This window comes from Grus americana, chromosome 16 (genome assembly GCF_028858705.1).
Source record: "Grus americana isolate bGruAme1 chromosome 16, bGruAme1.mat, whole genome shotgun sequence".
Taxonomy (NCBI): Eukaryota; Metazoa; Chordata; class Aves; order Gruiformes; family Gruidae; genus Grus; species Grus americana.
The window spans coordinates 4,925,751-4,953,468 of NC_072867.1; the positions used below are offsets into that span (position 1 = coordinate 4,925,751).

Here is a 27,718-nt window from a genome sequence, read left to right on the forward strand (position 1 = left end):
TTCCTGTTTATGAACTTCCTACGGAAAAGCACGATATACAAGGTAAAAATTACACTGATCCTCTAATTTTCTTAAGAGGAACATTATTCTGTATTGTGTTGTGGAGATATCCTGGGAATGTACTTCCAACCCTACTGTTCAAAGGCAAAGTGCCATCTTTCCTCTGCACCTGATCCAAAGCTCACGACTCAATGAACATTTCCAGCACTAGTAATCCTGCTTCATGAAACTCCATGGAGTTTTAAAACCTGTGAAACAGCATGCTTAATTTTAGTTTTGCTTTTTACATTTTCATCCAATGGTTGTTTAAAAAAGCAGGAACAGAATGAGGAGGCATACATCTGAGATACTTCTGATACGCTCATTTAGGTTGATACGTAGTCCCTAATCTCACACCTACTTTTGAGCACCGTGTAGCTCTTCCGAAGCATTAAACCCAGCTTAAAAAGGGTATCTGTAATTTTTCTCTATAGTAACCACCCCTTCATACCCACAAACCTCAAAGCAGGTAAAGAAGTCTGACAACCAAGGTGGTCTTCCCCAATAACATGTTCCTGTGGGACATTTTGTGACAGAGCCTTCTTCTCCCCCCAGACGCATAACAAAGAATTTACTAAGGACTTTATACAAATCTAGTGTTTTCATTACCTATGAACCAGAAATATTTACAACATTATCTGCTGTGTTCACAGTATGGGAACAGCACAAACAGAAGGAAATGTGGTGTCAGATAGTATTCCAGCTCACAATTCAGGTGCCTCTTTTTAGACAGGTTCCCCAACAGACTCTCAAAACTACTGCCAGGAACAGCCCCACTTTGCTCTTGTCCATAAAGCAAAAGATGAGGGCTTGGTTTGTTTGTTTTTCTCTTCAAGGAACATCTGTAACAACAAAGTTAATATCAGGCAGCCTTTTTCTACTACCCACACAGTTAAAAATTCAACAAGTGACTTTAAAAAGACATACGCTTTTGACTATCCTGTCGCAGATGTTTTAGTGTTTTGAAAATTTTGCTCCTGTCAAAAAATAAAATCACATGATGTTTTAATGACAAAGTTGTGAGGAAACTATGAATGAGTTAAAAACTCAGGTGATTAACCCAATTGGGAGAGTCATCCAAAGCAGCAAACAAGCTGGTACCTCCCAAATCTTGTCTGCAAGTGGCATCTTAAGAATGAACGGAAATAAAAGGAACGATAGCATTTCTTAGTACTCGGCCACTTGTCTCTTACGGGCAGGAGGCAAGCCCTCTACCTTCTCTCTGCTTTGCTAAATACATATAATTGTAGTTACCCGAGATCATGGGATAAAGCCTGGGCTTTATTTTAAAAGTCAAACAGCATTGTTCTTCACAATAGTTATGTCATGAAAAAACAAACCTTTACAGTAAGAGACAATGAGTGATGCTTCTCAGTAATTTTCCAGTTAAGTTTAAAACAATTTAATGAAAATATGCCCTTATTTTAAGGCAGCTAACACTATGACATTTCTTGGACCAGAACCTGTATTTTATCATAAAATCTAGAGCGCATTATTAGGATTTTGCAGGTTTATTTGACAAGATTAAAAACTAAGTCATGAAATAAACCTTGTGTAGTTAAAAAAAAAAAAAGAGAGAAAAAGGCTTCTAGCTCTGAACAACAACATTTCACATGATTTCATCATGGTACGCTTGAAATAATTCAGTAGTACATCTGGAAGGGAGGAAAGAAACATGAATAATTTTAAATCCTAATGTACATAAGCCCAAATAGCATCATACAGAGAAATATAAATTTCATCAGATCTTCTCATCAAAACATCTCTAAAACATCACATATGGGTCATGAAATTGAGGAAATTGCCTCCTTATTTTCATCAGATTTTTTCCGTAGCATTTTTATCAGGCTCTTCATCATGTGGCTTAAGAGCCAGTGAACTCCAGACAATTATGAATTCAGGAGTATTATGCTGTGTGCTACTCAGAGGCAAAAATAAGTCATCGCATTTGTTTATGAAAGCCTGAAGAGACACCAGCACACTCAGAGTTTCCTACCTATTAATATAATGGCTTCCAAAGAGCTGTAACCATTTCACGGTTAAAGCTATTTTTAGATATTTTTTAAAGAGTTTATATTTTGACCATCACGTAATCAAACAAAAAAAGACAGCAACTGAGTAAGTTCATTCCCACAGCTCTCCAGAGTGTCCAGGACGACGCTGTAGTGAGAGCTGACCTACTCCAACTCACCTGCGTTATAATTCAAAACTGTAGGGTCAACACCGCTGACACTGAAGCAATCACAGCGGCCACCAGATCTACACACCATCAGATCATTAAAACAGTAAACATGTAACAAGGCTTCAAGCGTATCTCCATCGGCATTTCAAGCTCAGCTTTTCAAAAACGTAGGAACTGTTATAACAACTCTGAACACTAAAAAATTCTATGAGTTTTAAAATTAGTTTTCATATCGTTAGCTTAAATGGCATGACTTTGATTTGCTCCTTAGAGTAAGTTAGAAACTGCAGAGAACAGTTAAATTTAACTGCAGGTAACATATAATTAGGCTACTGAACAGTTACTTTGTGCTACCCAAGGAAGAGGTGTGTTTTAGTGGAAGACATGTAGATATTTATGTATGAAAAGCCTGTGATATCATTTGGGGCCAAAAGTGATTTTGTTACATAAGTGCAAGACAATGAATAAGATCCTTTAACCTAACAGCGGCTAACGTAGCTACATGGCTTTTGTCGTAACACTAGCTGACTTTGAAAAAGTAGGTTTCTATTTTAAAAACTGTTTATTCCCCTTTTGCAAGACAGTGTAACTCAGATACTGATTTTCTGGAAGCTATACCAAAGCAAAACTGGCCCAAAAGAGTCATGCAATCCTTAACAAAAAGTAAGAAAACAGATGCAAACTGCACTCATTGGGGGGGGGGCAAGGGGGGAACAGACATTCTCTGGTCACAGGTAGTCAGAATACCTTTCACAACAAAACTGATTCCCACCCCTCCTTCTGTTTGACAAGATAGAGGAAGGTTAAGTGTGAAGTATGTTCTTCATAATTCTAAGAAAATCCATAGATTTTCATTATGAGCATACTATTAATAAAAACCCCAAACTTCTTCATTTCTCAAGAGAGTTGTACCACGCAGCGTATGTTGTCTGTCCTCTCCAGTGAGAAGCTTAAGAGAGAAAAGCTTCTGAATCCTAACCTTGTACTGCTGCTGGTGTCAGATGCGGCAAAGAAAAACAATGTATTTCCCCCAAGCTCTCTAGCCTCAGCTGCATCACACTTCCCTGCTCCTCACTCTGCTCCATGAATCTCTTCCTACCACACACTTTTTTTTCTATATCTCCTGCCTGCCCCTGTGCCAGCCAGAGATAATGCTTTAGGAAATGCCTTTTTGACTCAGTTTATCATTTCAGCTTGGTCCACCCTCGGTGACTCCAACACATCCAGCTCTCTTCCTCACCTATTCACAGGCAAGACTGCAACCATTAACATATGTAACAGGAATTTTTTCCACACTTGTATAATTAAAAATGGCTACATCTGTTTCATTCAGGTGTTTAAAGTCTGCTTCGGGAACAGAATTAGACAGAATAGTGGGAATACTATTATCAAAAGAAGACAAACTTAATCTAGCATGTACCAGCCAAGACAGAATCAGTCGTTAATATTACACCATTTACCCACTAGCTTTCTAAGTTTATTCTTTTATAGCATATGTATTTTTTTATAGCCAGTAATAAAAGACACACATAGAAGTGAAATATGGATGTCTAATGTCCAAACATCATTATTATCTAACAACTGTGTACAAGAAGAGAGTGTTTATCCTCTATGAAAAGAGCACTGGATGATTGAAAATCTGAAAAAAAAAAAAAAAAAAAGATAGTGTGCTGCTTTTATTCAATACCCAGAAAGAACTGAAGGTTTGCTGTATCAGCCAACATACGTGCTTACGAGATGGCCCTCTTGTGGATACCTCTTCTTCAGGATCATTTTAACATACTTACGACAATTACAGCAACTATTTACACGCAGCAGCTATCATAAAAATAGAATCATGAAAGTACCAAATATATCTGCCATAATACAGTAAAACCGTCCATAAACAACACCACACACCATGAGAGCATCCAGCTTTACACAATATACCAATAAAATGGTCCAACAGCCTGTTTTACAACCATTTACAGGCATTTAATTTCCCAAGCAGCCTCAGTGAAGCTAGCAGTTACTCGGTGCATAAGGCAGTGATAAAGCTCTGCGGGACAGGAGGGCACGTCAGGGAACACCACACAGCAAGGGGGTTTGTCCTTACCTGGAACCCTCTAAGGGTGTCCGTGTACTTTGTCCCGCAGAGGTTTCAAGGCCACAACTATCCACACTTTACGAGACACAGAAGCTGATAAAACGAGAAACAAAACCTGTTCAAGGTCACCCAAAAAATACAGCAACTACAAATAAAACCAAGGTTTCCAGATTAGAAAGAGCTGGGGCACCACTCTTGCTGAATAATTATCCACTGCCTTTTTTTTTTTCCTTCTCCAATTTACCTGTCACACACATTGTCATAGGAAGTTGTTTTTCTGGCCGACTGAACATTCATTAAATAAGTCATCCAAGATCCCTTAAAGATCTGAATAAAAGCAACTAAGTGTATGAAATTTATAAATATATGTAACCTTTCCAAGATAATAATTTCTGCAGTACCTCAACACTACAAGTGGGAGTGATTTCCTCATCACTGAGTACCCTTCAAGTCAGACAAATGCTGCTAAAGTAACTCCTTCACCCTGCAAGCACTTTCTCAGCCACTCTCTAAGAGGGTTTGCACAGACAAGTGCTGCACTAAGCTCTTGGGAAAGGACCACAAACGAAAGAAAAAGCCTTACTGCGTGCTGAAGTCCTCTCCTACCTCATAGGGTTACAAACTAATCACTAAGCAATATAAATAATCATAGAATCCTAGAATAGCCTGGGTTGGAAAGGACCTTAAAGCCCATCTAGTTCCACCCCCTGCCATGGGCAGGGACACCCTCCACTCGCCCAGGTTGCCCAAAGCCTCATCCAGCCTGGCCTTGAACACTGCCAGGGAGCCAGGGGCAGCCACAGCTTCTCTGGGCAACCTGTGCCAGGGCCTCACCGCCCTCACAGGGAAGAATTTCTGCCTCAGATCTCATCTCCATCTCCCCTCCTTCATCCTAAAGCCATTCCCCCTTGTCCTGTCACTCTCTGCCCTTGTAAAGAGTCCCTCTCCAGCCTTCTTGTAGCCCCCTTCAGGTACTGGAAGGTGCTATAAGATCTCCCCAGAGCCTTCTCTTCTCCAGGCTGAACAACCCCAACTCTCTCAGCCTGTCTCCATAGCAGAGGTGCTCCAGCTCTCTGATCATCCTTGTGGCCTTCTCTGGACTCGCTCCAATAGGTCCACATCCTTCTTGTGTTGCTGGATGCAGTACTCCAGGTGGGGTCTCACCAGAATGGAGTAGAGGGGGAGAATCCCCTCCCTTGACCTGCTGATCACACTGCTTTGGATGCAGCCCAGGATACGGTTGGCTTTCTGGGCTGAAAGCATGCATTGTCAGGTCACATTGAGCTTCTTGTCCCCCAACACCTTCTCCTCAGAGCTGCTCTCAATCCATTCTCTGCCCAGCCTGTAGTTGTGCTTGGAATTGCCTCGACCCATGTGCAGGACCCTTACACTTGCCTTGTTGAACTTCATGTGGTTCACACGGGCCCAACTCTCAAGCCTGTACAGGTCCCTCTGGATGGCATCCCTTCCCTCTAGTATGTCAACTGCCCCACACAGCTTGGTGTCACCAGCAAGTTTGCTGAAGGTGCACTTGATCCCACTGTCCATGTTGTCGTTAAACAGTGACAGTCCTAACATTGACCCCTGAGGAACACTACTTGTCACTGGTCTCCACTCGGACATCAAGCCATTGACCACAACTCTGAGTGTGACCATCCAGCCAGTTCTTGATCCACCAAGTGGTCCATCCATCAAATCCATATCTCTTCAATTTAGAGACAAGGATGTTGTGCGGGACAGTGTCAAATGCTTTGCACAAGTCCGGGTAGATGATGTTAGTTGCTCTTCCCTTATCCACCAATGCTGCAACCCCATCATAGAAGGCCACCAAATTTGTCAGGCACGATTTGCCCTTAGTGAAGCCATGTTGGCTGTCACCAATCACCTCCTCATCTTCCATATGCCTTAGCATAGTTTCCAGGAGAATCTGCTCCATGATCTTGCCAGGCACAGAGGTGAGATTCATTGGCCTGTAGTTCCCCACGTCCTCCTTTTTTCCCCCCTTTTTAAAAATAGTGGTTATGTTTCCCCTTGCTTGGTCATATGTAATAATGCTTTGTCATACAAACTAAAAAGTTAAACTATTTTAACAGGCATTTACACTGCTTCCTGCCTCATGCCTGCATCCTCCCCCTATACCAGCAAGCATGGGACCTGAACCACAGCACTACCAGCAAAAACCGCTGGGTACCTCTCTTTGTTACTGCTGGTCCTTTTTTCCTTTGGTAAATTTCTTCCGTCATTGTTCCAAGTCTCCAGAGATTTTTTCATAGCTTTTTCTATTTTAGGAACAGATATACAGACACAAGTTTCCTCCATCTCCTCACAAGTTCATTTAAGGAAAAGCACAAATACTACCATTATCTCACACCTTGGTTTCAGCAATTATGTTTTATAGACACCCGGTCCACAAATACTACTAATATGCTCAAGGAACATTTATATTATTAGGGTCACAAATTCATATTTGCATCTCTCCTGTTACCTCCATCAGCTCTTTTCTGAATAGTTTAATACAGAAAAAAATACATTCCATTTTAACACACACATGCACAAATTTACTTGTTATAATAAAAAAACAATTTAAAATCACTACATACAGCATGATTCAGCTAGAGTATCTTACTACCCCTTCAAAATCAAGCATAGTACACAGATTATTTCGAGAAGGGGCAGGAATAAAATGTAACACTGACTGGATGCATGGTGAAAGAACACAGATACTGTCATTGGTGCAGAAGGCTGTCCTTATTTCCTTCAACTCTTTTCCAGGACTTTAAGACATTACAGAAGCTGTTTCCACTGCCATTTCATTATGCAATGAGTGTTCTAACATGCATATTAACCCAGATCCAAGGCATCTTGCATCACTAATGCATGTTTCTGACCACCGCCCCTTTCCTGAAACTGCTTCAGAGCTCCTGCAAAGCCCAGCAAGCATCACTGCATCAGATTACTCCAGTGTTTTGCAGTAAGATTTCGGTACAAGCCCCAGGAGCTTTCCCATCTTCACAGTCCCCAAACTCAAGTTTGGGATTCTAGAATACAGCTCTGCAGAGCTTAAGCAGTTTTGACTAATTCACATAAAACTTAACTTGTAACCTAACTGCATTATACAGCCATCCTTGTCTATGCTGCTTTGGGTAACTTCATCTTAATTTAGCGAGGCATGAAAAACATCTAGGATTTCAAGAGAGAAAATTTCTATCTGCATTTCATGAACTGCTTTCAGCAGCAGCCTCCCTCTCCATCACGCTAGCACAGTCACTTGTACAACCCCACACTCACTCGATCAAGAAGCCGACCCAGACAACTAACAACCCAGCAAAAATGGTTTGTTTTCTGACCAGATTTGTTTCCCAGCCTCACTCCACATCTATCCATGTAAACAGGAATAAACAGCCAAGGCCAGGAACTGCTTATGCCTGCGCTGCCAAAACCCTCAAATGAGGCTATCAGACCATCTCCACTGGAGTTTCAGGCACGAAGACTTTCAAGAAAAGTGGTAATTTTGGGCCACCCATTTATCAAAATATAATGAATTCAATATATCTCATCCTGAAGCCTACACACACTTATTTTCTCTCCAGGAGGAGGTTCCTGGGTGATTATCAGAGACACTGGCAGCTCACCAGTGGAGTGCTGCAGTCACCCCTTCAGGAGATAACTATATTTTCCCATAATTAATATACTGTTACCACCTTCTGCTAATTTCTTGTACTGGACATGTAAGCTAAGAAAATGATTGTGTTACTAATATGCTAGTGTATAAGACACCAGGATAGAGTCATTGTCTCAACGACAACACCAAGTTCAGAAATCCTGTCTTCTCCAACTTGCAGAGCAGGCTGTTGAGATAGAAAGAAAACCCACAGTGAATGGCACCAGTTTTCAGCCAGGGGTACGATCAGGATATATAAGAATATGCAGCACTCAGACTCTTTCAATAACTGGATAATGGGGAGGTCCAGGTCTGTGATTTCAGCCTTAAGTCTTATTTTCTCGGGATTTATCAGGTCAGAACAGGCCCTTAATGCTGCTTTAATGCAGATTTTTAGCAGCTTTAACTAAAAAAAGTTTTAAATTAGAACTGGAGGGGAAAAGTCTGCATCACTGGGCACTGGAATCAGATGTTTAAGGTCAACTTGGCTTGTGAACAACCAGCACTCTGCAGGTCAGCTCCAAGCCTTTTTCACACAAACACAGGTTTGGTTCCCACCAAAAGGGGATGAGCAGAGTAAACAGTGAAGAAGAGAAGTAGCCACCTCGGTTAGGATAGGCAAACTCACAAGTACCTGTCCCCTCAGCACACTCTTTTTCTTCTAAATTAGCATTGCAGTCACAAAGATGATACGGTTTTAACTGACATTAATTCTCATTTTAAATAATCTATGCTTAAATTTCATTTTTCCACTTGAAATTCATAATGCAAGTTTCAGTACTGCATCCTTATGTACAGGCTTATCCTCAGATGAGTTTTAAAGTACTAAGATTTAATATTTCAGAATGTTAAACCCAGAGAGAAAAAAAAATTATCAGTAAACAAACCCTACTTGGTGTCCTCAAGAAAACAAAATTGAAATGAGGGTAAAATAAGGGATGGGACTAATCTTCTCAGAGGCAAAGAAAGTCAACTCAGTCTCCCAGGACCTAATGGGTCCTTTTAGGAAAAGGGGAAGGTAGATCACCATGGCAACAGAGTATTTTATGAGATACTTTAGTAGTGCAATATGCTGCACTATGAACATAACAGATAAGGCGAGAAGCAGTCCTCTTCCAACCAAATAGAAAAGCTTTTAGCAAAAATGTGGCATGCCATTGTGTTTGTTGAATTTCCAATAACAAAAAACTGATGTTGCAAAAGACACCGTGGATATCAGTAACAGAAATTATTATCAAAGCATAAATTAAATTCTCTGGTCACTAGGCTACCTGATGAAAATATCTGAAGACTTACATAGTCAATGAAAGAAAACTATTATGAGGGGAGGGTCAAACTTATTAACTGCTGGCCCACTGGTATGCAAAGTACCTAAATCCCACCAGATTACTGTAAATCTGCACAAAAATAAGAGGTGAGAGAAATTTGGGAGGGTGGCTGCAGGGACAAAGAGGTGGTCGATAAAGGTGTCTTCTGTGGGTAGCAGTGGCAGATATTTACACTGGCATTTGAGGGCAGGAGGGAACAGACAAGAGAAATTCAGAACAGAGACCTCACCAAGACAATATAACAGAAAGGATATAGAAAAAAAAGACAGATGACCATACCCTAAAGAATGATTTAGAAATATCTATATCTCTGTATGAGCAGCAGCCAAGGACCTGGCAGCTGATACTGGAATGTATGCATTCAATGGTTAAGAAGCAAAAAAATCCAGGCTTACTGGTAAACACTGCAGAGGAAGAGACCATTTAGAGACTGCTGTAAGATATGACTGAGTTTTATCTTTGCTCTAACGATCATTTACTATTTTGCATCGTCACCAAGATAGCCATGTAGTTGTTTGCTATTTTTCAGAAGGCATCTGTAGTAATGACATAGATCTGTAAATATTAAATTTAACACCACCAAATAGGTTTCAGTCACTTATCTCGTAGATAACACTCATTCATAGCAGAGGTGATGAAACCATTATTTTAAAAAACAAACACAGCCAGGTCCACCATGAGTGGCTCAGACTGGGAGAAGTCAGAAGGAGAAGAGTGGCTGATGAAATGCATTTGTTACAAAAGTAGGGTAGCATACAGTAGTATTAATATTTTCAGCTACTCGCACACACTGCTGAATTTTAAATTAATTGCAACCACACAGGAAAAAGACCTGGGGGCTGCTGTAGATGGCTCTCTGAAAACATCTGCTCAGTGTGCAGAGGCAGTCAAAAAGGCAAATGGAGTGTTGGGATGCGTAAATACAACGACAGAAAGCCGCGACAAAAGTACAAATGTCACAACAGAAATTAAGAATCAAAGATATGGTATTATCCAAATACAATATCCCACATCAGATAACATGAAAAAGGCTGCAGAAATAAAGCAGAAAAAAGAAATAAAAGCATTAGAGGTAGGGGAAGACATCAACATGAAGGTAAACTGAAAAGAAAGCCAGCTTACACAGGGGATAAATAGAAGGGGCAATGATGCATTAAATGAAATGGGAAAAAGAGCACATGAGGAGGCTGTCCCTTTCTTCTCCCTTCTGAGAAGGGGTAGAGCAAGGAATGTAGCCAAAAGGTAACAAGTTTCAGCTTTAAAATACAAGAGCTAATTCAGAGAGATGGACATAAAAATACTATGTGTTTCTATACCGAATATAAAAACAAAATCTTCTCAATTAATGAATTCACTGATTTGTAATACTACATGCAAGGCTCAGCAGAACTCAAAGCTCAGATAATTGCAGTGGAAAACAGAGAACACTTCCACCACTGTCAGAAGAGAAGTGGGGACTGCCTGAGGCCAACGTCAAAGCAAAAATCCAGAAGCACCTCCTTTATAGGTAGGTTATTTAGGAATAAATGCCCATTGAGTGGGCAAAACTATCTGAGATGATTAATAAGATACAAGTTCACACACACACCCCAGTCCCCCTGCTACCAGGACCTGCACACTATAGCCATTCCTCTACAGATTTACTTCAGGAATTCTCTTCTTGATCCAGAGTTTGACAATAAATCCCTGTCAGACTCCCACTGCAATCCAGCACCTTTATTCCTTTTATCATCTCAGTTCATTCTTTTCTTCCCTTGAAAAAGTGTGCCTGCTCGTACCATCAGACTTCAAACTTGTTGCTAACCTGACTAGTAACGAAAACTAGTTTAAGCCACATTTATTGCTCCTGATAAGAAATTATCCTTGCCAAATGTTATAGTTCTTTTTTGATGTTACTTCTGTGTATTCCAATGTTGTTAAGAGTGAATAATAGCTGAAGATAGGAAATAGATCAAGAATCTTTTTATTCATTATTTCTGTGGCAAATTCCTGGGGCAGCAGCTTTGACATACGCAAGGAAAAGTCACTTTTTCCTCCTGTAGCTTTGTTTTCGTCTAACAAATTCCAGTTACACTTTCTAAAGCTCCTTGGAGCTGTCAAACTTATTCCAAGGATGTTCTGGGAGTAAGAGTTATTGAAGTTTGGTTACTATGGATAATACACTAATCAAAATATCGAGCAAAAGGGTAACACACGAGCCAGCATTCCACAGATCTCGTCACCTACAAGGCTGCAGCTCAGTCCTGGTCCTTATTTACTGCTCCCCACTGGCAAACAAGCTACATTTGACCATTGCCAAAGCTAAAACAATAGAAATCTTGCCATTTGCATCCCAGTGCACTGTGATTTCCTAATCTGATCTAGGCGACGTTCTCCCAACTGATGCTCAGTGTGGAGCAGAGCCGAGGAGCTGCAGTGCGGCACTGACGGCCGTCGGCAGAGGCGTGTTGGAGGAGCTGCACCCAGCAAGGACAGGTCCACGCTGCAGCACCCGGCTTTGCTCGGCTAAGAGCAGACACACTGCAAGGTTCCTTGCGTATACAAATCAAACCCATCTAGCTCTACCCTTCTTCTGGATTAAAACACAGGCACTTGAGTAGCTATGGCTTAGTGATTTCAAGAGACAGATGTTTAGGCATCGCTTGACCACTTAAAGCTTTGTTGATTTGGACAGATACTGAGATAAAATAGCTACAATTTCACGTTACTGTGTGAACAAGGCCTCAGTTATACAATTGCTTAGTCCTCTGCTGCGGCAAGGCTGTCTTTGCAGGAAAAAAGAAAAAAAAGATCAAGACCACCAGATATGGCTGGGCATCCTTAATTTTAAGTCTATATTACAGAGCTTGATTTTTGACAGAAATTCCCCATTTTCTATTAAAAAAATCCTCCACTACATTTTTCTGCAAACCCTGACTTGGCAGCAACAGTAAACAGCGGTCTTTGAAGACTGTAGTAGAATTTCAGTATCATAACATAATCTTAAGTCTTGTGCAATTAAGCCATTAAACTTTTCTAACAGAAACCAGAATGGTCTTTTTGCTGAATAAAACATCTAAAGTTCATTCACTGATATGATCTTGATGCCCTACTTGTTACCTTTTTAAGCAGGCAAAAAGAAAAAGCCTGAATAGACATTAAATAATACATGAGTTTTTTATCTAAAGACAACTAAGCTTAACTGCTACAGTAAAGCTTTCATCACTAGTAACGTCTTTGCCAAGAGTATTTTCTCCTGCAGGCAATGTTGTTGGACTTAAATCAGAAAAAGTCAGTCATTTATGTCAGTTTATTCCAGATCTGCTTTCTATTAAGACAGACCAAAAGTCCTTTTCCCATCGTGAATGCTGGGTAAAATGCCTGTTTTCCCACATTTCTTTCTCCACCCTGTTCACGATGCCAGACCTTCACCTGTTCGGGTATGGATACTCAGTTTAAATTCCTCTAAGAAGTAGATCCCTGTATCTCACAGATACAAGACAATCACAAAAATACACCCTTCACAATATTAAGGCAAATTCTTCAGAAATAAGCCAATCTTTTTTGCCCAGGTAAGCTTATACAAGCATCTATGCAACCATTCATATCTTGTGATTACAGTTTCTTTTCAACTTAGTATTTTACCATTCGTAGTTCAGACTTTGGGGAAGTATGCGTTGAGGAGGAAGAGCAGGAAAACAGGGTTTGAAGGTGGGTTTGGGTTTTGTTGGGGTTGGGTGGTTGGTTTTTTTTGTTTTTTTTTTTTTTGATACATTTGTTAAGCAAGTTCTCAATACATGAAAACAATCTTCTACTGATAAAGAGATCACGCGACCTTACTACAGCAGCAGCGCTGAACATGCCCACAGGATAAAGGTTGTCTGCTGCTTGATAACGTTCTGCATCGCACTGAAGGCATTTGTGCAGGAAAACATCACCGTTTGTAAGAAAATACTCATTTTAGGATAACAGGTTTATGCACAAGATGCTCATTTTACCAGAGAAAGGGTCTCCACACTTGACCCTTGAGAGAATATAAATGTTATTTTGTTTTGCAGGTGGGAGAAATTTAAATGTTTTGCGTAACTGTGAACATTTTCATGACCATTTTATCAGGCTTAGCCATACTCAGACCACAGAAAAACTCTTTTTTGTGAGAGGTACAAGGCCTTTTTTTTTTCTAATACTAGAATTGCCTTTAGATATTTAAAAGGAAGTCCGTGTGAAGGAGTCACCACACACGTCTGTCAATTCAACACAACAAATAACAGTAACTCTCTAAAAAAACCACAAACAGGATATTTTGAAGTGAAAGAATAGACACAATCTTACTCAACTCAAATGGTGGTACATCCTCTGCCTTCTCATTCCCTGAAGCAAAACTCCTGCCTGCCTCCCTGCACTCCCTTAGAAAAGCTTCTCTTTTCATGACATGTTCTGTTCAAGAGTCTGAAACATTAATTAAGCCTAACAGTCTTCAGAGATGTTAGCACAGCTATAAAAAGGTTTCTGCATCAAGTGGCTACTGAAGGAACTGGCATCTGATCAAACTTTCAAGAGTTATGCTCCCTGCTTTATAAATAAATCAAGGATTTATCAGTTTTTTAAAGTCTCCAGCACCATTTTAGCTCCTGGTGCCTCATATACATATTACAGCCCTATTTCATGGATTCCGCATCTAAGGCATGATGAACCAAAGGGGATACTAGTAGAAAACTACTAAGGAATCCAATCCTGCAACCTTAGCTAGACAATTCTATTTATTTTTTTTAATTTCTATATTTAGCAAGAAATGGAAATCTGACTGAAAGATTTCAAGACAATTCTATATTTTCTACACACTATAGCGTTTAAGGGATGAATGTTTTTCATCAGGGACAGCTTCTCAATCGCAGGTTAGCTTGGATGACCCATTATTTTATTCAAGTTAATTTTAAGCACAGCTTTTTGAGATGCTCTGTGAATGAAGTAAGTTTGCCTGCAGACTGGGACATACTACCACTAATGAAAAGAATGAAAAATACTAGCATTAACTAATAAATTCATGATAGTTCAATATTTTATTCTATGGTCACATCAGCCCAAAATCCTAAAGGAGCTCAGAGGACTTAAAGTCAACTGCACCAGGGTCACTACAGGAGTATCTAGTCACTCCTATTAGAAGGGGATACTCTAGGCAGGAAGACTGGGCAAAAAGTCCTTTCTGGGTCTTCCAAACTAACCTGTATATATAGTGTAAATGTATAACTAAATCAAATATGACAAGAACAAAGGCCTTATAAGGATTACCAGAGCTACCATGAATTTTACACATAGAGCTTACAATTTTAAAGCAGTTGCCTCCAAGGAGAGAAACCATTCAGGAGAAGCTGCACTAAATTCTTCTGATCAGTCTTTTTGTATCAAATATCCACACACTTTTATGATTTTCTCTTCATAATACTGAAAAAAAAAAAATCAACGCTTTCAGAAGTGTAACTACAGGAGAAAAACACTAAATAATTGCATACGAATAACATACATCAGAGCTGAACATTTCTAACCTAGCCAAATTTCAGTATCCTGTGACTTGAGAAAAAAAACAAACATCCCACTGAAATAAATAACCACAGAAGTTATCTTGCAAACTTGAACACAGAAGCATCAAACCATTTGAAATTATGCTGCATACAGACACTGTTGAAAAAGCAAAACTATCCCGTTCCTTAGTCAGAAACAAACTTTTGCAGAGAATACGAGAGAGTATGAAGAGGTTACAGAGCAAACCTATACTGTGCTTAAACTCTCTATTAAACATACATGAAGTCAAACAGAGGAACTGCCTTCTCCTGATCTTGCTCTGCTAAGGAAGTGCAATGCAGCAGCGAGGTTGAGCTCCAGGCTTCCCCTTTTCCACAGCACAGCAGGGACAAGGGACCCCTCCCTGCTCCACTTACCACAGCAATAATGGGCCAGGAACCGACGATTCTGTCTTAGCTTTGCAAAATTGGTTTCTTGTTACAAATGCAGTATCGCAGTTTTCCACTGAGAACTGTTGTTTGCTCACTCTACCGTAACTACAGGAAAAGCCCATTTCTGCAATCTAGAGGAGACGCTACTCAGTATGATTGGTAGTAGGAAAAGCTCTTAAAGGACTTGTCCTTTTCCCATGAAAACCTCAAGTAACAATGTAATTCCATCCTTCCTTAGATATTTCACTGTGTACCCCAGAAGATAAGGTACACACTGCTCATTTCGTGTTTTTAAACAGAAGAGCTGCCTTCCTAACAATGTTGCACCTAGTATCAGTGACTGAGAAAGCCCAGCCAGTATTTTTCTGTTCACTTCCGTATTAGCTACCAACACAAGAATGGGCAAGCCTCCTAACCTAACAAGCACTACATTAAAATATATTCATAAAGCATGGCAGGAAGACAAATACCACACGTCCTGGACAACCAAGGGAGCAAATTCAGGGAACATTCCCCAAGCATGATAGCCACATCTCCAGGTCTTATAGCTGCTACTATACCAAGGAGCTGGGTAAGATGTCACTGCAGAGCCCTGCACCCCAACAGCCCAGCTGCTTCCCAAAGCTTTACATTTCACACTCAGCAAGCCAACCCTCACATAACCATGGAACAGGGCAAGCCTTGCAGCTCCCTTGGATTTGAAAGTGGGCCTGGACATGACAGCAATCCACTGACACTCTGGGGCTTTACGGAGCTCCTTGTGTGCCTCCAGGCACGATCTCTCCCTGCTGGGAATGCAGACCTCCACACTAGAAAAAAACAGGCACATCAGCTTCTGAAGCAGTAGGTCGGTTTTATTTGGACAATGCCAGAACAAGAACTGATTCTTAGACTCTGTGCACCAGAGCTCTGCATCTTGCACATTCAGCTTGCAGGAAAGCCACTCCCTTAGATACCCTTTCAAGCTGTCTCTGCCCTGTCCTCTCCTCCTCCACCTTCCTCTCTTCTGATGGCAGAATGGGGGGGAGCTGTGTTCCAGGGCAGGCATCCCCATCATGTCCAGCCCAAGCAGCTTCTTGTCTCTTTGATTCCCAGTTTGCAGAGAAATACCAATTGCAGGTGGACATCCCAGCTGGGCACAGTTCCATCACATCTTTAACCCCATCCTCCTTGTGCTGCTGCACACCCTAATGAGACCACACTGAACGCGAAGCTACACCAGAACATATCCTTCAGCCCTCCAGAGACACTTAAGCAGCACTCACAGACTTGCTTCTCCAGAATCTGAGATTTGCAGCTACGCAGAAACTCCACAGCGGCACAGACCCATTGCCAGTGACTTGATCTTCTGCTGATAAGGGACTTGTGCTTGAATTGCTTGTGAGTGGCATATGGCTCAAGAGTTACTTTAACCGCTGCTGTTAAAGAGTTTAAAAAACCAAAACACAACAACCACCTATAAAAAAAAAAATGGGGAAGGTCTCTCAGACCTATTAAGTACTAAAACTAGAGCCATTCCCTGGTGACAGTGGGGTGAAAATGAAATTTCAAAGTGGAAACACGCTTTCACAGTAGTGCTAAAGATCAGAAATGGAAGAAAGCACCCTTTACAAAGATTTCACTGAAGTGTCCTCATTAAAGAGGGAGAAAGAGTAGCAGTGTGCAATCATTAAGGTCATCCACTATATTTTTGAGTCCCCAGCACTCAGTTATATTTACTGAGGCTCCAGAAACTACCATAAACAGTTTGAGAGCATGTAGCATCTGCTACTTCTAAGATGAGTCATGGTAGGAAATTCCCCTATATTTTCTAGGAAGCAGTTAGGCAGCCAATGATTGAAGCAGTGATCTATGCACGCACCCACGCAAATGAGAAGAAATAACTTCTATCAATAAGTGCACATTATATTTGACATACTGCAGATTTCAAATAAGAGATTACAATTAGAAAAATTATTTTGGTAAAACATTCCCCAGTTTAATTAGAATACAACATAAATTTTGTCAAGACACACTAAGGACAGAAGAGACTGGAAGAAACAGAAACCAATTTAAATAAACTAAATGAATTTGAGGACATTTTGAAGGAGGAAATACACAACAGAACTTCAACACTCCATAGCACTCGCCTGCACTTTCAAATGCTGCATCATTAACTGTATAATCTCTTACCACATCTGTCCCTCCCCAAACTTTAAATAATCTCAGCTCCCTGCCCCCAGCTTCTGTTTTACCTAAAACTATGAAGGCTCAAACTCCCTCTCACCTTCCGGTTTCTCTCCACTCCAGAATACTACACTAGAAATGCCTTGTTTTCAACAGGCATACTCCTTCCCCTCACCCCCAGATGTCCCCCATCACGGAGACACTTTGCATTTACTCTGCTGACAGCTAGATCCTTCACACTGCCGGGCCGGTTCATTCTGTTCCTCCCTCAGATGCTTGACAGTCCATGAAAACCTCTCGGAGAATACAGCCACAGCAGCAGCCACCTCTAGATTCGCCTCAGGAGTAAACCCCGATCTGTCCTGAACTGAAAAGCATCCTGTTTATGCTCGCCCCTCTTACTTTCCCAACAGTCTGCCACTAGCTTTTATAAGAGAAGGATTGCAATGTGCAAAATCTAAATTTACCCGGGTTCTAGGTTTGAGGTTGGTCAGTCGGAACAATACGGATTTTAAGTCACATCTAGTTACTAGATGACCTTCTAATGAAGGAATGCAATTTCACCAACAAGGTAGAATTAATTATTACTTTAGTAGGTACTGAAGAGACAAGTCTTTTGCTAGGCATAAATTCAAGATCCAAGCCAAACTTTTATAAAGTTATTTTATGTGGTTTTGACCATTTTCAACAGTTTTACTCCATGATCAACACAGCTGCAAGGCAACTGGGAGGATACAGGATTTCTATGAAGATTCATACAGTCTTGGAGCATTGGTTGTATACTTCAAGTTATGACAAATTTTTGGTTTTGACTTCTAATCTGATAACAAGAGCTCAAACATTTGTGTGCAAGTAGCAAACTAATAACACTTCCAGATAAGCCCTCAGGCTCCTAGAATTACTGAATAGCAGTAGTCTCACCTTCAGAGAGTACAAGATGGCCTTCTTGAATTACCAGGACTCTTGATAAAAATCCAGTAGGACAAAAGAGAAATTCCACCTCACTTCTGAATACCTAAAAGTTACATCCTCATCTACCAATGGAATGAGCTTAAAAAAAAAAAAAAAAAAAAAAAAAAAAAAAAAGAGTCCACCACAAACCAGCAACACGCTATGCCATTAGGTTGAACTACTTGGGAGGACAGTTTCTTACACAAGAACAAGATTCACTATTTTTCCACCACAAATTAACTGCAAATAGAGTTACAAGCCCTAGTATTTGAATACAAAAAAACTATTTGCTATCTTAGTAACAGTCCATAAGAGGGAGTTTGGTCTTACTGAGAATTATTTCCCAGATTCATACAGGCTCCCTGTACATTAACTCTTTTAAAACGGGACAGGACACTTTCTGTAAAATGGGAACTCCCTCCCCAATTATCTGCGATATTTATACTGAATATGAACTTCTCTGAGCATGAACTTTAAAATGTATTTCTACACAGTTCAGCTAAATGTGGCACTACATTTGAATAGCCTTTAATGCCTGTGTAATATATTAGTAGTATGTCAACAAGGACAAAGGTAAGTATTAGTACTTAGTACTTGGCTGTTGACAAGTGCTTAATTACCAAAGCAGCATTGTAACGAGAAGTATAAAAGCAAGTTCAAAGAAGCAACTGGAAACTTTCACTCCATTATAAAAGTTGCTTATTCTGAAATCAGTGGTATAAGCAAGTCTTCTGTACCAGGCAATAAAGCTGACTAACACACACAGAGTTTTCCCCAGCACCAGATGTAGCCTAAGATGATTTTTTTTTTCCAGCCATTGAATTTTCTTTAAAAGATCTCTGATCAAGGGATTTTCAGATATCACCTGATGTAAAGTAGCTGGAATTCTCTGCTGCAAATGTTTACAGTAACTTAAGGGTTTGTGCCTAAGTACCAGATCTCTACAGGTGGTAGCAACAAAGGCACAGACCTGCACTGCAGCTATCTATGGCTGGTTTTAGTTCCAAAGGAGAATATCAATTATATCAGCATTTCTTCTCTTTTCAGATGCTGTATGGGCTTTAATTAGAAAGCAGCATTCTTTCAATACCAAAGCAGAATCAAAAGTTGTCAACACAATCATATTAATGTATCCAATATCTTGTTTCTAGCTGCAATCAGTGCTACATAGATGAGATGAAGATACAAGACCTGAATATTATAACCAAAACTTCTATATATGTAAATCCATTGAAATCCCAGATCCCTCCTGCTTTCTGAAAACCACAAATCCAAATTCCCTGAAGCAACAGGAAAGTTCATTAGATGGGGAGGCCTACACATACAACGGCAAAAGTCTGCGCTAACGTATTTTAAGTTATGCTACAGGAAGCATTATTGAAATCCAAACAAACAAAGAAAACACACACCAAACAAACAAAGAAAACACACACCAAACAAACAAACAAACTCCAGATTTGTCAAACATCTCTAGGAGCCTGAAGAAAAGCTGACAGATAACTGTCCCAGAAAACCTGCTCAGCAAAATGGCCATCACACATTTGTTGTGTTTCACCTTTCTAGTAAAGCATCACCTGTGTGCATAAAAGTTTGCATCAGTGTAAGAAGTGTATACACTGTAAGCACAATTGTGCATATTATATAAAGTGTTCTCTCTGCCTTATTTCCTTCTCTATAAAGAATAGAGAATGTGGCTTAGAAATAAAGAATTAAAATGTGGCTTCTCAGTAGCTTAACTGTGTTATGGAGAAGAGTACACTGCTGCTGCTCCCCTCACTCACAAGAGCTACCTGAACTGATTGTCCAGAACCGAGAAGGTTTAAGATTTGGCAGTATCTCCAGACAGTAAGGACCGCTGGGCACCTGAAGTCAGTCACTGCCAGAAGTTCCACCTGGAAAAGATCTGCAGGATTCATGCAGTGACCTGGCTGCCCCAATTTAATTTTCGGCTGACAGCGCTCACAAAGCACAGCACCCCCGAGGTGCCCTTACAGGATGCAGAAAGAGCTCAGCATCATACTGTTTTCAAGACACTGTTGTATACCTGTAAGTCTAGGCTAAATTATACTAACAGGTGTCAGGAATCTTATATTGCAAATCTATTCACCTAGTCTGGATAAAGAGAGGATTCAAAGATTTTTACCTGTGCTCTATTGGATGAATAAGTAGATTTAAACTGGTCTTTTCCACAGAGTATGATTCAGCTACCCTACTATATGCATGCAGAATATATAGAGCTTCAAAATGCTTCTTAAAAAACCCACCCTGAAGTACATCTGCAGGAATCCTTCAATTTAAAGACCACCAGCTCTCAGCACTGCATCATTCATACCTCTAGTCAAAGCTGAATATGAACATTGGCATTTTAAAATAGTGTTTTAAAAACATCTCATATATATTATTGCTATACGAGTGTTACTCAGGAAGACAGACCCATTTCCATAGCATGTTAAGAATATCACAGCAGGCACTCATCCCACAGCTTGCCATGTGTATATTAACCAACCACTATACTGTAAATACAGTGACATTTATGTCAGCAGAGTGTAAAATAGTTTTCCAACCTGTAACTGAAACGTCAGTATCAAGCTTAAAAATTAATACACGAGCTGAGCAGAGGAAGCCCCACCACTACGCAAGAGCAGAACTATGAGAGTATTTTGTCACCAAAGATGGGCCAATACCCTTAGAAGCCCTAAGGGAAGTAGAAGCAGCAAGGCCATTTCATGTCTGAATGATTAAGACATTTAACCATTTATTTCATTTCTATCATCACGTTAATTTTACAGCCCTTTCAATCATACATTCAACACAAAGACTAAGGAAAAAGAATCCAGATGTGCACGCTGAAGCGCAGCACTCCGAACACGGGCTCCGAGAGCACCCTAATCCTCCATTTCTATCACGCCAGAAGAGACTCAGAGTTCTTGAGAAAGTGAAATAAATTAATAGTCAAAACAAACACAAAATGCCCTGTAAATCTCAAAGGGTAACCCAAAACAAACGCTAAACAAAACCGGGTAGATTTTAAAGGCTACGCAGAAACCAGTGTCCTTCAAAAGGCTGTACTATCTTCCAGAACAGGGACAGATGGCACAAGTACTTTAAGGACGAGGAAAAAGATGACCAGGACAGAAAGAAGTGCATCAAATTCGTCTGAAGCACATTTTTGACAGCCAATGAAAATATAATTATAAATTAATTACAGGCCAGCAAATGTTCTAATGCTCAGAAGCTATTCAAACATATTCTACAAAATTTTTGTTTGTTTTCTGGTATCCATTTGCACTTGGAAGTTTTGGGGATTTGGGATCTGGGGTTAAGTCAGTCCCAACACAGACAGCAGAACTTCTGAACTACCTGCTGTAAGTTACACACTTCAGCAGATAAATTTGGCAGCCTTACATATGGGTACAAGATTTCCATTTGAACCACCCAAGGTTTCTTGATTCAATTCAGTAAATGCATCATTTGGCATGTAATTTAGGAGGGAGGATAAAATTTTAAAGCTGCTTCTGAAAACAGTGGAATATGCCCAGATTACTATATAAAGATTCTGGAAAAACTACAAGGAATTTAGCAACTGTTACATATATTTCTGCCTCTTTTGGCCTGGAAACATCTCTTAGCCCTGCACTTCCAGAGTTGGTTTATGCAACCAGTAATTGAAAGCATTCACCATCAGGTCTTTCTTATTTAATACCCGATACTGTAGATTTCAATGCAGTTTCTTAAGCAGAAAATGTGAAAGAGCCACTGCAAACATATTTGCAAAGGCAGACAGAGCCTAACACGAGCTCAGTCAGTGAACTGGTCTTTGGGGAAGAAAAAGACAGCAAGAGCTGATCCTTCCAGATCAACATGAAAAGGGATGTTCTGGTAATAGAGGAAAAAATGATATCTAGGATACAGCTGTTCTGCTGATAGAGAAAACCTTGCTCTAGATTAGAAGTCTTCAGACTGTCATGGCCAAACTGAGTCAGCATGAGACAGTTTAAAGCAGTATAAAAATAATTTCAAAACACATTGTGGAAGAGTAAATGAGGACAGAAACTATATGCCCTGGTACCCCAATATGGCAGCATTTCACTGTCACATCAGTGCCACTGTTCATTAAAAGTTACCATGAGGCACCTACTTCTACTCTTTCAATCCCAAACTCACAGCAGGGTACCTTCCCCTGCACACAGAAAGCTCTTCATCTCTTCTGATCATTGCTGGTTTTAAGAGCTGTTGTGACAGGTCAGCAGATACAGACAGCACTTAAACTCCAAATGCTGTTTATTAGCCTTTCTGAAATGAGCTGATGGTTTCGCAGCTATTCCTCGCAATGGGCAGCTACACAATTTGCGCAGCTGGCAATCTAACCAAAGACCAGGAGACAACTCAGGATCCCCGGCTCTCTCATTACTGGAGGCTGAATGATACTGCCTGGTGCAGAAAAAGCATGCGTGGACCTTACTGTGGCAGGCAGAGGGCTTCCATGTATGAAAAGCTTCCTTTATTTTCTTTAAGAGAGCCTGGAATAAACACTATTAATGCTGTAGAAAATGCACATGGCTGTGCACTTTGACTTGGGTATTGCTGAGTTTTGGTTGCCTTTAATGGCATCTAATATTGGGGGAAGAGGCAAGGAGCCAGAAAAACATCACCATATGCCTTTAGAAACTTGTTAACAGTGCATTTTAAAACCAGCAACCCTGAAGCAAAATGGTTAGAACATTTTTCTTCCATCACTGTTCTCTGACAGCACACCAAGAGTTTTCAGAAGGTGGATATTTTAGGCCAGTGCAGCAAAACAGACTGATCCCAGGAAGGAAAGCTCACCCACTGTGGCAAAAATCAACATAGGAAGGGTAAGTTTATTCATCCATTACACTGAAGAGCTTAAAATGGAAACATTCTATACGTCTGTCTTCAGACCAGGATGAGCAACTTAACAAAAATGAATCACTACTACAGCAAGTTACTGGAAAACATGCTGATGGAAACCAATTCTCTCTTTTGCCTCTCCCTCCTACCCATGAAAAAGTCCTTATAACCAAGTTGTTGCATGCTTTTGCAAGGAGGGAGCAAAATCAGATCCATTATTTTTACTTTTTTTTCTTTAATTAAGCTTTTCTTTCTCCAGCTACAGAGGCTGATCTATGAAGTCTCACCTTTTCTTGCAATCCCTACTGTGCTTATATTCTTAGCTATGGATGCACAATTGCAAAAATCAACAGCAGCTAGAGATACTTGTGAAATGCATCACACCCAGCCCTACAGCTTTGGAGGTTTAAAAAGACTTAAAGGTTTAATGAAAAAAATTAGGGTGAAGAAGTCAGTGCATTTTGGCATGAAAAAAATTCTTCAAAATAAAACTGACAGCTTCATTTACCAAACATTCTGATTAACAAGAAAAAAATAAATTTACATTCATAATGAGATAGTTAGAAGCTAAAAATAACTGGCCAGCTGCAATTCCTACCTTACGCAGCTAGGCAGAAGTGCTTCATTCTCCCCCTCCCCAAGCACACACACACTCACTTCCTTCTTCATTGCAACATCAAAAGCTGAACTTGATGCTAACAAGCCACAAAGTCCTGCCCAGAATTTAAAAGTCACGCCCCAGTAATTACATAAAATAAGCTCTTAGTACAAATGGTTTAAAAAAAGGTAATAAATAATTTACTCAACTTCAATTTTGCTTTTAATTCCAAAATATTTTGACTGGTCATAAAATAGAAAAGCCATTTTCATTTCTGAGGTTTGCTCCCTCCACCCAGATGTTTCATTAAAAAAATTGTTTAAATCTCATTGTAGAACATCAGCATGTTCATTTATCTTGCTGCTATACCAAATATAGGGATCAAACCTCCCCCCGCCCTGAACAAGCAACCTTTTAAGGAGAACATTTTAGGTGTACTTTATCTTCACTTTTTGTACATAAAACAGAAAGGAGGATAACAATAGTGGGTGAGGGAGAAAAAACAAAGGAAATCTAGGACAATGTAAAACTCAATCATGCAGATGTCCCACTCAAAACGTGCTCCTCGACATCAGAGTAATATATAAAAGCAGCAAAGACTCTCCAAAAGTCTTTACAAGCTTGCAGAAAAAAGGCAACGTGTTCTCCTCTGACCTGCCCTAACAAAGGGGCAGCACGCACAAGTTCACAGAGAACCCCCTCTACATTACACACAGTTTTTTCCCCTGAGAACACAGAATAAGTCACATGACAGTTACTAAAAAATTTTGTGCTCTGCTGGTACCCTGAAACTAAAAAGACCAATTAAAAACCCAACTTAGAGCAGGAGATGGCTCCCAGTTACATAGCTCACATGAATCCACCTCCAGAGGGAACACATGTGGGGCACAGCAGCCTGGGCAGGGTGTGCCACATACCCGAACAGTAACCAAAACCTTCCCTATTGCGCATAAACGCAGCTCCCTGGCCACCAGTTAACCACCAAAGTGCCAAAGCCTAGTCTTAAATACCCTGTTTTTTAAAAAAAAACAAAATAAACAAACCACCACAACTCCTCCAAGTTGCTTGCCCCAAGCAGGACAGACCGCCGGTGACTAGAAGGACAGCCATCGGTTTCATTAAGTCTGAGCTTTGCAACAGTTTTCTTAAATCAATCCTCTGCTGGGGGGAGGTAGATTCCACCCTACATCCCCCTTCTACTAATAGTAGTAGCAAACACTTGTGGCTCTGCGAGGTTAGCAGTCAGCACTAGGAAGTTCCTTCTGCCAGGCACCCAAGAGCAGTAACTCTTCACATACACAATCTTACCATCTCCTACGCAGCTTTCAAGCTGCAGGAATACAAAAGCACAGGATACCGAGGGAGTTTCATCCAGGCACTCAACGTTCAGCTGAACTTCGCAAGAGTTCTTAATTTATGAATGATGACACAAATTAAGCTGTCCTTTTTGTTTAAGGCAACCGGGAAGACAGAAATCATAAATACGAAAGTTCTTTGACTTCCTCTCTGTACACCCTTGAGACTCTAACCCACAACTTCACTGACAACAGCTGCAAACGCTCTTTGGATGGGGAGGCCCTGCCACCAGAAGCCAAACGTTCTTTAACTGAGATGCTTTAGTCTTTACACATTCACCACAAATTCTCTGGATGGTTTTGGAAGCCAGGTGGGCTTAGCAATGCTCAGAAAGATTTCTGTTGTGCCACGCTTCTTACCTAAACTAAAGATCTTCCAAAAACCCCCCAAACCAAACACAAAGAACTAAACAAACAGAAACCATCCTCATTTGTGTTAATGAAAGAAACAGTCTATTTGAAGAAAATTAATATGCATTCATGCCTCCTTTTTTAATTTTAGGTTCTTGGTTATATACTGCAAGTAATTCTCACGCTTCAAAAACAAATAACGCTTAAGAAATAACTTCACCTTCACATGATTCCAGGTGCCAGGACCTGACAACTTAAAGCCACTGTATACCTTAAGTATGAAATAAAACTTTGTGTTTGGTAGTACCTGTTTGCTCATGTGTCATCATCTTCCAGTCAACATTCTCAGTGCCTACAAGACAAGCATTCTGCTTGGGGTTTTCTCCCACTTCTTAAGGCAGGGATATTTTTCTATGCAGGCTATAAAACACTGAACAACTAACATGCAGCAAAATATGTCAACCATTCAAAAAAAGCCTTTCCTTGTTTATATTACATATCTGAACACAAAACCTTTTAAAAGAAAAAAGTAGGTGCAAGTAATATAAAGCGCCGAACTTGGGTTTCCTAAAAAAGCACTTCAGAAAACAAGGTAAAATACAGTGAAAGGAGGGCATGTTAATTCTGATTCAGGTCTTCCCCTGCAGTTTGCAGCCCAAGACAACACAAACACTGCTAGAACCCAGCTAATGCACGAGAAACAGAAAGTGAAACTCGCTAATTTGCTCATTAACTTAAACTCAACAGTGGTAAGGGGGTTTTTTGTTTGGTGTATTTTTATTTTTTTTAAAGAAAGATAACTCACAGCATAATTTATCAGTACTGCCCCTACTTCCCTAGGGGAGGTTGCTACCTTCCAGCCCCATGCTCACTCCCCATCTGTCTGTTCCTACCCCTGGACCACTGACTTTGCTACACATGCTTATTGTGCAGCTGGATTAGTTTCCTAATCTGTACCACACTCCACTAGCACAAAGGTTTGTGCAACACAACTCAATGGGAGAAAGGAAAGGCTAGAGTAAAGAGCTGGTTTTAATTCAGCAGTAACGTCTGCTTAAAATTCATGTTAATTTATAGACTCATGATTTAAAAATCCTAAAGAATCAATTCCACGCTCCCAAAACCCCTGATCCCTACCTCCTTGAGCCCTATGTTTCAATAGGAATCTGAGTTTGGATTTTTCTTTCAGTCAATACATTTCAAATCTGTCAAGACACAGAAAACAGCTTACATACAAATAAAAATGTCTGGATTTAGACCTCAGTTGTCAAGGCTGTATCTTGATTTTCAAGTACATGAGTGTGGCACTGCTGAATTTTAAGAAAGTTATAAAGTTTAATAAGATACCATTGCTAATGGCTGACAAGATTGTTTCGTTTTGGTAAAAGCCCTGATATATAGTCTTTCCTAAAATGGGTTTTCTCCTTTTCTTGCATAGCTGCTTATTATAATGCTGGCTGGAAGGGATAAAAATCTGACAGATATTTTATAAACATACTACCAAATGAATTTTTAAAAACTACAACATGAACATTCACACAAAAGTTTCACAGGTTGTCAAAAGACAACCTGAGCTTGAAGATCACCAAATCTGAAGAGGTTTTCAATATTTGGTTTACACCTTTTAATATGAAGTACTAACATTTCTGTTAGTAATAATTTTTTTAAAATGTTTCATTCAATTTAGAAAGTGAAAACATGGCAGATTAAAAGTTAGACAGATATACAGGAAAAAATTCAGCTGAATATATAGTACTTCTTTTGGCAAGAAGGTGCTAAGGTCTCCTTAGTGGCAGAATAAGTAATCATCACGATGTTAAACTGCCAAAATTCACTCAGGCTACGGCATGACCTGCATGCAAAACCAGCTGTGAAATAGAAATGAAGCGCTCAAGGCGGACTCAAACATTAATGCATATGCTCTAATTTTACTCCAGACCACTACTGCGCTCCAGTATTGCAGCAGTCTCTATGTACCCAGGGTAATTGAAGGTGAAGCCAGAACAGCTACTGTCATAGCTTTAGCTACTGAGACTCCTTAATGAATGGGCTAACAATAACCCAGGCTTAACCAGTTCTCTCATTGCAAGGGCCTTAACCATAATAAGCCCCTTGAACATTCCTATAGTGTTTTCCAAAGATCTCACAGCATGAGGCTACTAACTGTGCTCTCATAGCCTTGCAAGGCAGGTATTAGTC

At 40.2% G+C, this 27,718-nt stretch overlaps 1 protein-coding gene across 9 annotated transcripts in view; it reads right to left on the minus strand.

The window, feature by feature from the left end:
- The window catches only part of TAOK3 (TAO kinase 3), a 91,923-nt gene that overhangs the window by 55,827 nt on the left and 8,378 nt on the right, over positions 1 to 27,718 (minus strand). Inside the window, exons 2-3 of one of the 9 annotated variants that reach the window (XM_054843880.1) lie at positions 14,599 to 14,717; positions 4,317 to 4,400 (exon numbers count right to left, since the gene is read on the minus strand). The exons of 4 other annotated variants lie outside the window; for them this stretch is intronic. The gene's annotated coding sequence lies outside the window, so the exon portion shown is untranslated. Of the gene's footprint in view, positions 1 to 648; positions 877 to 4,316; positions 4,401 to 14,598; positions 14,718 to 23,813; positions 23,833 to 27,718 lie in introns of those variants that run through there. 4 more of the 9 variants (XM_054843881.1, XM_054843876.1, XM_054843882.1 and 1 more) reach the window with 4 other exon arrangements.